This window comes from Schistocerca gregaria, chromosome 11, assembly GCF_023897955.1.
Source record: "Schistocerca gregaria isolate iqSchGreg1 chromosome 11, iqSchGreg1.2, whole genome shotgun sequence".
NCBI classification, from domain to species: Eukaryota; Metazoa; Arthropoda; class Insecta; order Orthoptera; family Acrididae; genus Schistocerca; species Schistocerca gregaria.
In genome coordinates this window covers 38,647,495-38,662,367 of record NC_064930.1, presented here as the reverse complement: position 1 = coordinate 38,662,367, position 14,873 = coordinate 38,647,495, and positions in this window count along the sequence as shown.

Sequence of the window (14,873 nt, the reverse complement as noted above, 5' to 3'; positions counted from 1 at the left end):
TGTCACTCATTTCTTAACACCAGCCAGTTCACACTCTACACCCCCTACATTCACACTGTCAGCAGAGGGTAGGCTCATATCCGTATTGTTGGGTTTCACTTTTTTCAGTAGCTTGCCTGAAAAATTGAGCTCTCATTACTGGACAGTAAAGGAGAAGTTGAGGTCGTAAAGAAGTTGGTAAATCCAATAAAAAGAAAACATTGTGCGAATGTGAGTTGGAAACGACAGAGGTGTTTTACTATTATTTACTTGTCTTACATTGTTTAAAAAACCTCTACTCTGTGTTATCTAAGAATTCAGGAATGGTATATCTACTCATATATACTCATATATATGTTGATGGACTTGCAGGACTGAACAAAATGCAAAACCGAATTTAAGACACATAGAAAGCAACTTCTCGGAAGACATTGCTCTTCACAATGAGTATGTAATGTACATATGTAAATAAAGAAAATATAAAATAAATTGTTCTTTCTGTCCCACTGCATCACAATCCCCACACCACTGAATAGCACATAAACGTGCCAAGAGCCGATGCATACTCGAAAGTCTCCAGCACTGCCTTCGTTGTCAGGGTGGGAGACGCCTCTGTGGGAGACCGCACTCCGGCAGACCGGCTCAGAGCTGCCGCCGCGGCCCCACCTGGCCACTGGTGGCGGCGAACAGGATGAGACCTGCTGGTGGGGAGGGGGGGAGGGGCGCAGCCAGCTCCCCACCCAGCCAACCTGTGCCCGCATGGTAGTGCTGACGCCACACCACAGCTCGTGGTGCACACAGAAGAGCAGCCAGGGAGGTGTCACGTCAGAGCATGTGGCCAGCAGCAGTCAGCATCTTAATGTTACGATGAAATGTATATAGTTACTGTAACTCAGTGGTTATGTTTTACGATGCTGCTATGACTGTACATAATATTATTAATTCCTTTTTTTTACCTAGAAGTTTACTATTGAACACACTTTGTGCTGATAGATAAAGGCGTGTATTCTTGAAGAAAAGACATGTGTAACGCACCACACATTAAATAACTACCCACATCTTACAATATTGACTTAAGGAAATGCTCCTTTTTCATCATTTACATCTGGCTAGTCGTTTGTAGGGATAACGTTCTTTTCTCTGAAATAACAATGATATAACAAAACAATAACTAATGGTCTTTTAGTTAAGAAACTTTTTTTGTAAAAAACGATCGATGTGTACTTTTTACTGTGCACATTTCGTATACCACTTAATCACATATAATATTTCACATTTAATGCCATATACATTTTCAAACTAACAAACAATCTGTTTTCATCCATTTAATTGTCTACCATATTTCCATTTAATTCCATGTGCAAATTAAAAACTAATAAGGACTCTGTTTTCCCAGTGAACCATTTCTTCTTTTCTGTTTAACATCTGTATGTGAAAATAATATTGGTGGAATAGGAGCAGTAGGTGAAAACAGAACCAGTTATAATTGACAACATGAATCTTGCAGGACTGTCCATAAATCCGTCAGAGTCGGATCGGGTGAAGATCTCTTCTGAACAGCACGCTGCAAGGCGCTCCCGATATGCTCAATAATTTTGACATCTAGGGATTTTTGTCGCCAGCGGTAGTTTTCAAATTCAGAAGAATGTTCCTGGAGTCACTCTGTAACAATTCCGGACGTGTGGGGTGTCGCATTGTCTTGCTAGAATTTTCCAATTCCGGCGGAGTGCACAATTTACATGAATGGATGTAGGTGATCAAACAGAGATGTATTGAGGCGTATCAGAGGTCCGATATCACTCCAACCCCACACGCCGCATACCATTACAGAGCCTCCAGTCCGTTGAACCGTCCCCTGATGAAATGCAGAGTATATGGATTCATAAGGTTGTCTCTATACCCTATAATAGTCTTGTTTGACGCACAGCCCCAGATTCTTATGGACTAGCAGAAGAAGTTATATAACTTTTGGCGCTAAAGGTAGCCTTGTGTTTATGTCTCATTTATAATCTATGTCTAAAAATAGGCCATGGAAAATCGCGGAGGTAGTCCGGTAGATCTAGTTGCTTGCTGGATGTTCTGTAAAAAGCATCTGAAAAGCTGACTGGCGTCAGACGGTCGACTCACGGGCTTCTGGGTGGTGTGAACTGCTGGCAGCTCGCTTTCCGTGCAGGGGAGACCACTAGGAACGCCGTAAATTCAGTACAACAGCTTGTCTGCCCAGCCGTCGGCGGCAAAGTGGGCACCTCGGAGGCTCACGACGACTCACAGTAGCGGCCGGCGCTGTTCTCTCAGGCAGTGGGGGCTGCGAGGCGAGCGGTAAACGTCCTGGGAAACCGGTGCGAGTTAACCGAGTTATCTGTGACACCAGCAAAGGCTGCATTTTCTTTTGTTTTCCGACTCTACATTTGGACAGCCAGCGTCCGCCATCTGATAATTTTTTGTGGACCTTAGTGGACTCGGCTGACACCAACGGCCCCCGCCTCACAGCGATGTCTGGCTGTGCAGGTGAGGTCACGGCCAGCGTTGCCCGTGCACTGCCGCGTGGATCTCTTCTTTTTTGTATAAGATACAGCTGAAACTAATTAATTAACGAGACCAGTCATCGCTCGCATAACTGTTCTAATGTCTAAATGTAGTCCTGGGAAGACAGAAAAGACGATAGAAACACAGAAAGTGGCGAGGTATCCAGAATTACGTACCACGCAGGGTCAGCTTGATGGTATTACTTCCAGCAGTTTACTCGTTGCTCACAAGTCACATTGGACAACGTAGTCCCTGTTTTCCAGTTGGATTGATCACACAGCAACACACAGTCAACAACTCCCACTTGTTTCTCATGGTCTAAAGGAACCAAAGAGTGTGACTACGGCTAAGGTTCAAAGACGTTACGTTTGGACAGAGCTTTTCTTTCGACAACAGTAGTGATCTAGAAAACTGCACACTGATGACACTAAACATACAGGATGTGCTAAAAAGGAACTAGTAGCTTTAGAATGATACAGAGATATACTGAGAAAATTACAGAATTGATTGATGTGTCATTTTGTAGCAAAGAACCTCAAGTGTCATTTTGTTTTTAATTTGACTACCATTTATGATGCGGAAAACATCTCACCGGTAGTCAATTTCTTCCCACATTCGTTGCAGCAAATAGGGCGTAACTTGTGCAACAGCAGCATAGATTCGATTTTTCGGGTCAGCTAAACTGTTTGCCAGGGGAGGAACATAAACACGGTCTTTAATGAAACCACCTAACAGTTTTAGCAGCGTTCGCCTCATGGAACCAGAACACACAGCGAGCACACTCGACAAAAGTGAAAGCAGCCATCTTAACTGTGCACAACGCTGGCGCTACTTGTGGCGGAATGGGGTACTGATGGACTGATGTACCTGAGGTTGTTTGCTCCAGAATCATACATCTACAGATTCTAGAAGTTGTCTCAATAATTTTCTATATTAATGTAAAGAAGCAAATTCCTTTTTGACTTCCCTGCAACCTGCATAGATACAGTGTTGTAGAAGACTCTATGTAACTTCAATTAGTGAAGTCTTCTGATACAAAAACTTTATTTGCCGAAATAGCAATTGATTGTACAGTGATGACTAGTTTTGGCAAATTTGAATTGCTATTTTCAGATTAATCTCCCTTAATACATATTGATTATGAACTAGACGTCAGAACTTGTAACCCCACACCCACTATGAGTTGCAAAACATTGTCGCCAGATCAGGATTACAGCTACAACAAGCCTACAAGGCTTCCACGGACATTTCCAAAAAATGGTGCAATTGAGCACTATGGGACTTAACATCTGAGGTCATCAGTCCCTTTGAACTTAGAAGTACGTAAACCAAACTAACCTAAGGACATCACACACATCCATGCCTGAGGCACGATTCGAACCTGCGACTGTAGCGGTCACGCGGTTACGGACTGAAGCGCCTAGAACCGCTCGCCTCAACGACCGGCAAAGTTATCTATTTTAACTAGAAGTTAGTTGTGATTTTATGTGTATGGCTAGCGTGAACTAGAGTTAGAAAATGGACGCTGATGATCCCACAGTATAGAATTATTGTCTGCAAATGTTGCGACTCACGGTTGATAATACACTGCCAGAAAAAAAGTAGGTGCTTTTGGAGATTCATAGCTCACTCAAGATTTATTGTTGCAACGCTGCATGGGGAGTAAGTGGAATTATAACGCATACAGTCTCTGTCATCCAGTCGATTGTACGGATGGTGAATACAGCCCTGGGAAATGTTATGCCACTTCGTAGTGTAAGAGCTCTCGCTTGACATGTCGCAGCTCTCACTTGTCGTCTCATCATATCCTACACGTGCTCAACTGGAGAGACCGTGCCAGCTAGGGAAGTTGCCACACGTCTTACAGGACAGGTTGAGCTTGAAGAGCAGTATGTGGGCGAGCATTATCCTCTTGGAACATCATACCATCTTCCTGTTGCAAGAAAAAGGAAAGAACATGTTTAATAACACTTTGCATGTCGTCTCCAGAAACACCATAGGTGAACGGAAAGGCCTGTGTGTTTTGGAAGAGTACAGTCTTTGAGATGGCACTCACCAGCTCTGCATCGTACACACAATCGACCGTCACTTGCAATCAGGCAGGATCTGCTGCCGTTGCTGAAGGCGTCGGCGCGTCATTCCTTCTTCCAGGTGAAGCTCTGGTAGCACCAGTCGAGCTCTCCACACGTCGATGCTGAGGTGTGGGGGGGGGGGGGGAGGGGGGGAGGAGGAAGACGAGCCATAAGTGTGGGTGCCCGTAGTCTCACACTAACACATAGTTCGGAACAGTTTGTGTTGACGCGGCAGGTCTCACGAGCTGTCTTGTCTGAGATGTGGTAGCTGTACTATCGGTCATTGCTGCCCCTGGAATACGACGGGCGTCAGTGCTGTGTAGACGTGCAGAAGCTCGTCTGTGAGTGCGAGACTGTTCACGTGACCACTGACAGCAGCACGACCGACGCAGCACGTCCACCTTATGTGGCAGTTCTCTGAAAGGACGACAGCTTACTCCTTACATATATATGGAATATTTATGAAGAATGATCAGGGAAACTTTGAGTTTTGTTGGTTAATATTACGAAACATCCTTTTCTGGTAATAAAGCAAGAGACTGTCAGCAGACAGTCAGGCAAAACTTACGTAGCTCACGTGTAGTTACATTCATCGTTGAAAGTAGAGGAAACATTTGGACTCTGTGACGAAAATATTTGACCGTGATTTGTCGTATGAACATTGTAATGAGAATATTGGTGTTAGTTACTTGAAGAGAATTACTTTGACTGTTCTGCCTTTCATTTGAGTTAAATTCGTTATTCAGTAAGTTTCTTGAAGTGAATAGTACCATATAATCATGGAAAGTTTAAGAGTACGCAGCGGAACAACATATAAGTTTGACTGATCCTGCGTTCCAAAAGGAAAGAAATTATAGCTGTTCAGAAATTTAGCACCAAGACGGGTTTCAACCGTAAATCCAGTATTATTTTCACCACGTATCCTTACTGTATTAGTGAAGGAAATGAGCTACTGTTGTTGGATATTGCTACCGAGTTATCAGACGAGTTGTCAGTATGTGTGTGTGTTGAAACGTCCACTTAGAAAAATTAATCACTTACTGTGCTTAAACTGACACACAATGTTTTTAGCGCAATGCAATCTGACTTTCAAAAATCCCTACGAAAGAATGGCCCTGACTAACGTTAACCTATACGTTTCACAAATCAGTTACCTCACAAAAATCTTGGTTACTCGAACTACTGCAATACAGCGAGCGCCACTACTGCCAGCTAAATAAAAGATTCAAACTACGGAAGGCACTAACTACTGATAGTGATAGTTAGCAAATGAAAGATTTTAGTAGAGAACATACACTGTATTTACCTTAATATCATCAAAAGTCGTAATATATACAGCAGTTCATGACATCCAGTATTACAAATTTCAAAACTCCGCCATTTCTCTCCCCACATCCACCACTGCTGGTGGCCCACCAACTGCGCAACGCTACGCGCTGTTAGCATCCAGTTGCCCAACACTACAATGGCAGACAACAATGCAAACTAGCCATAGACTACACATAGCACAGCCAGTGATTTTCATACAGAGCGCTACATGGCGTTACCAATAAGAAAACCTAAACAGCCTACTTACATAGCCCCAATGCTCCCCATAAAAAATTTTACAAATTGTTTTGGGCACTGGCCAATACAGATTTGAAAAAAAATTCATAATTACAATAACAAAGAAATCAAATGCACACACTTATCGATACAATGTAGGTCAAAAGCTACAATTTCCTTACAGTCCATAAAGACAGTCCTGATCGTTCATCACAGTAAAATAGTAGTGTTTTTCTCAAAGTCTGAACAGTAAAAGAAAATGCACACGGAAGTAATGGATTTCCATGCAGTCTTGAAGAAGTAGTCCTTCCAACAGAAAGACAGTTCTGCCTCTTGACATGCAGGCAGGTAATGGGCCACAACAGAGCAAACCCACAGTAGAGTCAGTCGAAGTTTTGAAGAATATTGGTAGGTAGGTCATCACGGAGCAGACTGGTAGAGATTATGTTAGTGGTGGGCCACCAGAGGTGCAGACCCACTGCAGTCCTTGGAAAACTTAATGGTATTGGTGGACCATAAAAGATGCAGACCCACTGTAGTCCTTGTAGAGACGGCCAGCAGCCATCTGTTGCTACTATGCAGGTGCACAATCACCATCGAAGAGTCTTGTACTATATAGCAAGTCCATAAACCACCACTTGTGCACTCACAAAGCTTTTTTTTTAATTGACCTTAGAACTAGCAATGCTGTTAATCAGTCCCTTGCTGAATTATTAACACATTTGCAAGCACTATGAGTCCCTACTTCTCACATATTGTCCATATACTATGACCAACAGAAACGTGTGCAGTGAAATGTAACTTATAAGTTAATTAATTTGATGAACTGGTGTCAATTAAAATTTTATAACATAAGAATACAATAACAAAGGTACTAAATACACCATTAAAGAACATAACAATACAGATAACATTTGTAGTAAAACAGGCTTCACGAAAGAATAGAAATAAACATGTACACCAGTGTTACAGGAATTATGAGATAAGTAAATATATAAAATAATGAGAATAGTTTTCCATACTTTAATTTCACAATTGAACATAGAAACAGAACAGAATTAATAATGTCTAAACATCTTTACAAAGTGAATAACACATTATTAATGCAAATTATATTTGAGGATAACAGCATTCCTCATCATAGTCAAAGTACCTTAGTACTAGAAAAATTCTACAACATAAATCTTATTAGCTAAACACAAAAAAATCAAGACAAACACAAATTCACATAATGTAATAACACAAAAATACAGGACAGTGTCTGTTTTCAGGGTGACATTTGGTACTGCAGTGCAACCCCAAACTTCATTCAGTAGATCTTTCGTCTTATTTCAACATTTGTTTATACCAAAAAAATCCAATCCAAGCATGCTTTCTGTATTTAGATGTTCACATATTTCTTACCTCATTATTTATTTTCCATTATCTTACCTCATCATTTATTTCTAAGAAAATCCTACCTAAACCTGTTTGTCCCTAACCCAACTTTTTTGTTCATATGCTCTTTCAAAATACTTTTTTGGCCAAACCATTTTCTTATAGCTTCTCAATGCATTTCTTCCAATTCATCGCAACTCATTCTCTTATATAGTCTACCCCTGATAATATTTATTTTGGTTCCCATATTGTCTGTTTCTCTGATTGTCTCTGTGATAGTCATTAACACAGAGAGGTGATCTTTCCCTGTAATTATTACTACTCTGCCAACGGTTGTCATACGGGTGGTGTCTGTTTTGGTCACGATTTGTGTTATGAGAATAGCCTTGTCGTGCCCAGTTATTATTTCTTTCATCCTGGAATTGCGACGGATGTGACCTGTAATTGTTGTGTTCCTGTTTTCGCGTTCCGCGATTGTCATTGTCAATTTCTAATTCTTGTAAGAGTCCCTGTAAAGCTCCAATGTCGTCTTTGCAACGTTCTGCCAAAATAATATGCCATAAATGTTCAGGTAATATGATTAAGCAAATGCGGATGAGTTCTGAGGGGCTGTATGGATTTGACAGGTACTGATTCTTGTGCAACATGTCTTCAGAATATTTCACAAGACTGGAAAACTCAGATTGTTCGAAATGTTTCATCATTATGATGCCATGTTTTACTCGGTTGTGTGTGGCTTGAGACCAATATGCTGAGAGAAAGGCATGGTAAAATTCTCCTTCACTGTGGCAATCGTGAATGACCGATCGCATTCTTACAGCTGGTTCATTTTCTAAGAAGCCCCACATAAATTCTAATCTGTGTTCTAATGACCAGTTAGGAGGAAAACAATGAGAGAATTATTGGAGCCACGCTTGTGGATGAATGTCGTTGCCAGAATTCTTAAATGTTTTGAATTTACGTGTAGTAATGAACAGCTTATAGTCAAAATCATAATGTCGGCGGGTCGCATATCGGTCATTGTTACGTCGTTTCGGCGGTTCCATCTCAAAATTCGGTGCACCTTGCCAATTTCTTTCATAGTTTCCGAAGTGCCCTGTGTTATTATTTTGTGGCTGTTTCGTATTTCTATGTCCCTCTTCCCGTATTGGAGTGCGAGTGTCCTCTGAAATACGTAATTCTTGTATTACCTGTGTCAGCTGATCTTGTACTTTCCGGATTTCTCTTTGGTGTTGCGTATAAATTTGATTCTAATTTTGTTTGGATTTTCTAATTTGTTCGCACTCTTCTGTGTCATTAAAGACTACCGGTTTTGCTTCATTCAAATTATCATCTACCTTCGCAGATAAATTATTTAGCTGATCCGAAAGTTCAACTACTTTCTCTGATAATAAACTAATTTCCTCCATGTGTCTTTCTGAACCAATTTTCAGAGTATCTACTGTGTCCTTTAAGTTTTCTTGAGTTTTTGCAAGTTGCGTAACCGAATCTGTAGATGCAACTGAGTTAATTTTACGTTGCAATGTCTCATGATTTTAATTAACAATAGTTTGCAGTTCTTTTATGGGTGCTTCGTGACTCTGTAATGCATTTTCATGCCGCGACAAAATAGGTCGAAAATGCTCACAAATCTGTGTTATTACGTCATTACAGACTTTTTGACATTTAGATTCAATGTTATATAACTCAGTAGTTAAATCTTCACGTGTTTGTTAAGGTGTGGTGTCCAACTTTTGAAGCTTTTGCTGTGTTTGTCTCTGATTTTGTTCCACTGTGTCTAACTTTTGAAGATTTTGCTGTGTTTGTCTCTGATTTTGTTCCATTTGTTGCATGAATTGCAGTAGTAATGTATTAGTGTCTGGAATCTGTTTCTCTATGATTTTTGGCAGTGCATTTTCACCGGCAACATTCACATTTTGACAAGCAGAAAATGTGTCTTGACTCATTTGAGAAAAGGGTGAGGACCCAAAACCTAAGTCTACAGTATTTGCAATATTGTGTTCTGTCATTTCGGATTCCTGAGGCGAGCTGTTGCCGACCGATAGATCGATAATGCTTCCCTGTTCACTAATTGTTTCACTGTCTACACCATAATTTGCAGCCCGCTCCATTCCCCTATGCACTATTACTAAATTACTACTTCCAATATCTGTAAATTCTTTACACAGTGGTGCTGATAAGCTACGCTCGTCGTCACTATTATTTCTCAGTTTACTTTGGAGTCTAGTGTTACGTTTTCCACACGCCATTATTGTCACAATATTTCACACGATAACACAGAAAAGCACAATTTGAAAAGCAAATATTAGAGAACACATTAACATAGCACTGAAAATAATATCTAGTTAATTGCAAGCCCAGCTGCGGAATACTTGGTGCAAATCTACATGCATGCCACAACTGTTTTACTGTACAACAATGAAAGACTGCAACTACAAAGGAGATTCTCTCTACAATTACGCGCTAGCAATAAACAATAGCTACACTAACTACACAAACTACAAGAAAAAAATCAGAAGATTCCAGTGAGGTATCCTCTTCTAAAGGACGACATTTGAAATGTCCCCTTGGAAAAATTATACAAGACTGTGCTTAAACTGACACACAATATGTTTTTTTTTTTTTTTGCGCAACGCAATGTGACTTTCAAAAATCCCTAGAAAACGATGGCCCTGGCTAACATTAACCTATACGTTTCACAAATCAGTTACCTCACAAAAATCTTGGTTACTCGAACTACTGCAATACAGCGAGCGCCACTACTGTCAGCTAAATAAAAGATTCAAGCTACGGAAGGCACTACCTACTGATAGGGATAGTTGACAAATGAAAGATTTTAATTAAGAACAAACAATGTATTTACCTTAATATCATCAAAAGTCGTAATATATATATATATATATATATATATATATAGCAGTTCATGACATCCAGTAGCCGGCTGCAGTGGTCTCGCGGTTCTAGGCGCGCAGCCCGGAACCGTGCGACTGCTACGGTCGCAGGTTCGAATCCTGCCTCGGGCATGGATGTGTGTGATGTCCTTAGGTTCGTTAGGTTTGAGTAGTTCCAAGTTCTAGGGGACTGATGACCATAGCTGTTAAGTCCCATAGTGCTCAGAGCCATTTGAACCATTTGCCATCCAGTATTACAAATTTAAAAAACTCCGCTATTTCTCTCCCCACATCCACCACTGCTGGCGGCTCACCTCCAACTGCGCAACGCTACACGCTGTTAACATCCAGCTGCCCAACACTACAATGGCAGACAACAATACAAACTAGCCACAGACTGCGCACAGCACAGCCAGTGATTTTTCATACAGAGCATTACGTGGCGTCACCAATAAGAAAACCTAACCGGCCTACTTACAGTGTGTCAGAGAGGCAGAAGCTGGAGTCAGAGCAGCCGCGACTACTGGAGCAGCTGGACGGCAGGCGAGGCCGCCCTGCGAGCTGCCACGGCCCCCCAGTGGCAGAGCGGTCAGCGCCGGGGCGCCGCTCCGCCCCCACACGAGGGCGGCAAACGCTGGCGCCGCCTCTGGTGTGGGGGCGGCCGGGGGCAGAGCGCTGCGCCGTCTTAGAGCGGCTGCCTGCCTGCCTGCCTCAGTTAACGCAGACCAGCAGTCGGAAGCATTTCACGTAGGACGGCGTACTGTAGAGCTTTATACACTGTGATCAATGTTGGTTCGCTGGCGTGTGTAATCCGGAGGGACGTGAATAACACAGGGTGTAACTGCAGCTATCAATAGTGGTGTTCACCGAAATGCTACATCCATGTCGACGATTTGTTCACTAGATTGTTCCGTAACCTTGTGTCTGTTATCCTATTAGTGAAAGTAATGCAGTACTACGCTCGCTAGAAGTGTTACTTGATGACAACTAATACCGACCACAGCACGATACGGAGTATAGTGAACACAGTTACTTGTTAAATCACTTACCTTGTATCAGCTGAAACAAAGAATAGCAGATGTCCTCTGTGTTTTCTTAGCAAGACCACTGGTTGTAAGCTTACATATACGTTTACAGTACAGACAAGTACGGTGTCGATGACTGATTTGCTAATTTGTGACACAATACAACTTTCACTCCTCCAAATTATTCGTTCCTTTAAGCAGAAAATCTGTTATAGAAAGTGAATATAATTATTCTGTTGTAACATAGCTTCAACAAATTTTTATTTTAAATGGTCGACGTCTACTATTTCGCTGCCGCCAAAACGATGGCGCGACCTGTGTTGGCGACGTGTTTACAGTGGTGGGTTTTCTGCAGATGTGAAGACAAAAGATCCGTTGTGAAAACTCTTAAAAGCACGCCGCATTGAAGTCCGCATATTTGGTGTTTCTATAAAAATCACCAATCTTGCTGATATTGCGTGGTCCTAAACTTCCCATGCCCTTTTTTTCTTTTCTTCTGATACAATGACCCTTTTTGTGCACCAAGGGACAATAATGCCGTCTCTTATTAAGATGTTTAGCATAAATCTGTCGGTTAGTGGGAAGCTACTATTGCAGGATCGCGATTTCTCGCCTCCATTTGCGTAAATGGACCATTGCGGATGTGCGCCAGCAAATACTCCACGCTTTTACGTGTGTGTGTGTGTGTGTGTGTGTGTGTGTGTGTGTGTGTGTGTGTGTGTGTGCCGGAAGTGCGTCATGTCCTCGCTGTGACTGCATGCGGTTAGCGGTCAGCTGTCAGCCAACATCCGGTTTGTGCTCTGAGCAGCTTCCCGCTTCCGACTGACCGGCTGTGGTCGTCACAGCAACACAGGGCGAGGGAGGCCAGCGGGCGACACGGACAGAGTCCACACAGTACGAGGCCCACTGTAGGGGCCAACCCAAAATCGCTGTAGTGGAGGTACGTGACTGCAGACGACGGTTACCGGTACGTCGATAAGCAGTACAGAAAACGAAAAATAAAAATCAGAATTTTCATCGTTTGCAAGAACAGTGAAACGGAAGGCGCTGCACACTTTCGAATCAGCATCTACCAAAACGTTGAATCCGTCGTCCTTGCCATGGCGGCACTGCGTTCTCTGACATCGAGACCTAAATTTTGGGCGTGACTCGGTTTGTCGCTTCCATGTTGCGCGTGTCACCATGGGCTTCACGCAAAATATCTACAAAAAATCTGAAATAAATTTCCTCTGTTTCGAACAGCTACACCCATTGCTAACAGCTTCATTAAGATATAAGTGTGTACCAACAGATAAAAATAATTTATAAATTTTATATAAGCATTGAAGGACAAGATTAATACGATTAAGTAGACATATATATATATATCAGAGTAGTAAATTTTACCATGCCATTATCAGTTCAACGGAGAATACAGAGAATCTGCACTAAGGAAGATATTCGACAATGTAAACTAAATTACTCCAATCCCGACTTCACCACCACTGTTTAGCGAGAAGATCCTCGCCGTTGTGGGGTGGCGTGCGTGCCTCAGTGATGCAGACAGCCATACAGCAGCTACAGCAGCGCGAGACAGACCAACATGGCGTTCCTGTTCCCCATTTTTCAAGAGTTTCTTTACACCGCCCAACACCAGTTAGTAATCTGTTGAGGGACTTCCAGGCACACTATCTCTCATTATCACCAGCAGGTAGTTCTTCTTTTGGTTGTCTCCAGCCTAGAGTAGCAGTCTCTACTCTCTTTCTCCACGCGTCTTAACCTTTGGTTTGTGTTGTTGTTCTTTACATAGACGCTTACAAAACTTTTTCTGGACTTGAAGCGAGACGGTGCTGGCAAATGGCCAAATAATGGGTAAGTGTCAGATGTCCAGGCTCTACGTCACTGACCCTCACTACATCTGGACTGAGCCTTAGGATTTCATTTTTGAGTCTTCTGACGTTTAACGCACCGACTCGTAGAATGTTACCCTTTCACTGGATAATCAATACCTTTCTCATGGTCTTCTCACCGTCGGCAGTCCCCTCTGGGAGATCCGAATGGCGGATTAGTTTGAAATCTTTTGTCGTAGTGGCCGAGCGGTTCTAGGCGCTACAGTCTGGAGCAGCGCGGCCTCTACCGTCGCAGGTTCCAATCTTGCCTCGAGCATGGATGTGTGTGATGTCCTTAGGTTAGTTGGGTTTAAGTAATTCTAAGTTCTTGGGGACTGATGACCTCAGCAGTTAAGTCCCATAATGCTCAGAGCCATTTGAACCGTTTGAACCAAATCTTTTGCCAATGCAGTGACAGTCATGAGACTTTTTCAGTTACACAGCACATGTTCTGTGGATACACATTATGTGTCTTTGATGCAGTGGTTTTCATTACCTTCTACATCCTAATGCTGTTGATAACTACTAGTTCTTCCGTCTTATAGGGGCAGTTTCCCATCCCTAGGATAAGAGACGGTCCTGAGCCACCATCGCCTGTCCACCGTCTTCCGTCTTTGGCAAGGCCACTGGCGAAACGAGGCTGACTTGACTTCCTATGCCGGAAGTCTTCAGCTGACATTGCTGTTGATTTTTATTCAAAAATTAAGCAGAGCCCAGGTTAGAACCAGCGCACAGGACGTTTTTATTACTAATAAAAGACACTAACCCACTTTTTTTGTAATCTTATTATGGGAAGTTTGAAAGTGCTTAATAAACTAAGGGATTTAGCACCTACTGCTTACTTTTTTTTTTTAACAGATTGGAAAAGAATTACCCAGACAGAATTAGATCCTGTGAGCCTACGGTTCGTAGCTAAGTGGTCTACTACTTTTACTTTTTTTAAAATTCCATAACACATTTTCTATTCAAAAAGGAATAAAACCGTATTTCCAGCCGTTTTCTTTTCTCTAATTGAAAACGAGACCAACAATGTCAAAAGATTTGATAAAGTGTGAATTAATATACCTGATGGCCGATGACGAGAATACAACAAAGACTGGCTAGCTCAACGGATACCTTGATGGCAAAATACAAGGCTCAACATATTGGCAAATAAGCCGCTATACCGTGCAGGCGCGCACGCTTCTAGTATGGTTAAAATGGCTCTGAGCACTATGGGACTTAACTTCTGAGGTCATCAGTCCCTTAGAACTTACAAGTACTTAAGCCTAACTAACCTAAGGACATCACACACATCCATGCCCGAGGCAGGACTCGAACCTGCGACCGTAGCGGTCGCGCGATTCCTGACTGTAGCGCCTAGAACCGCTCGGCCACACTGGCCGGTGATTATAATGTTTCGGATCAATCTATGAGATAAATAATCTTCAAACATAATTCAAGAATTCAGGGCTCCTCATTCGTCGCTCATCTGACTGCGCAGTCCGTCTAAAAATGTTGGCTGGGGAGTCTAGATACTCATGTCGATGTTGGTCTATTGAATTTACAGTCAAAACGTGACCGTGAATTTTATATTGCTGTTAGTTATAT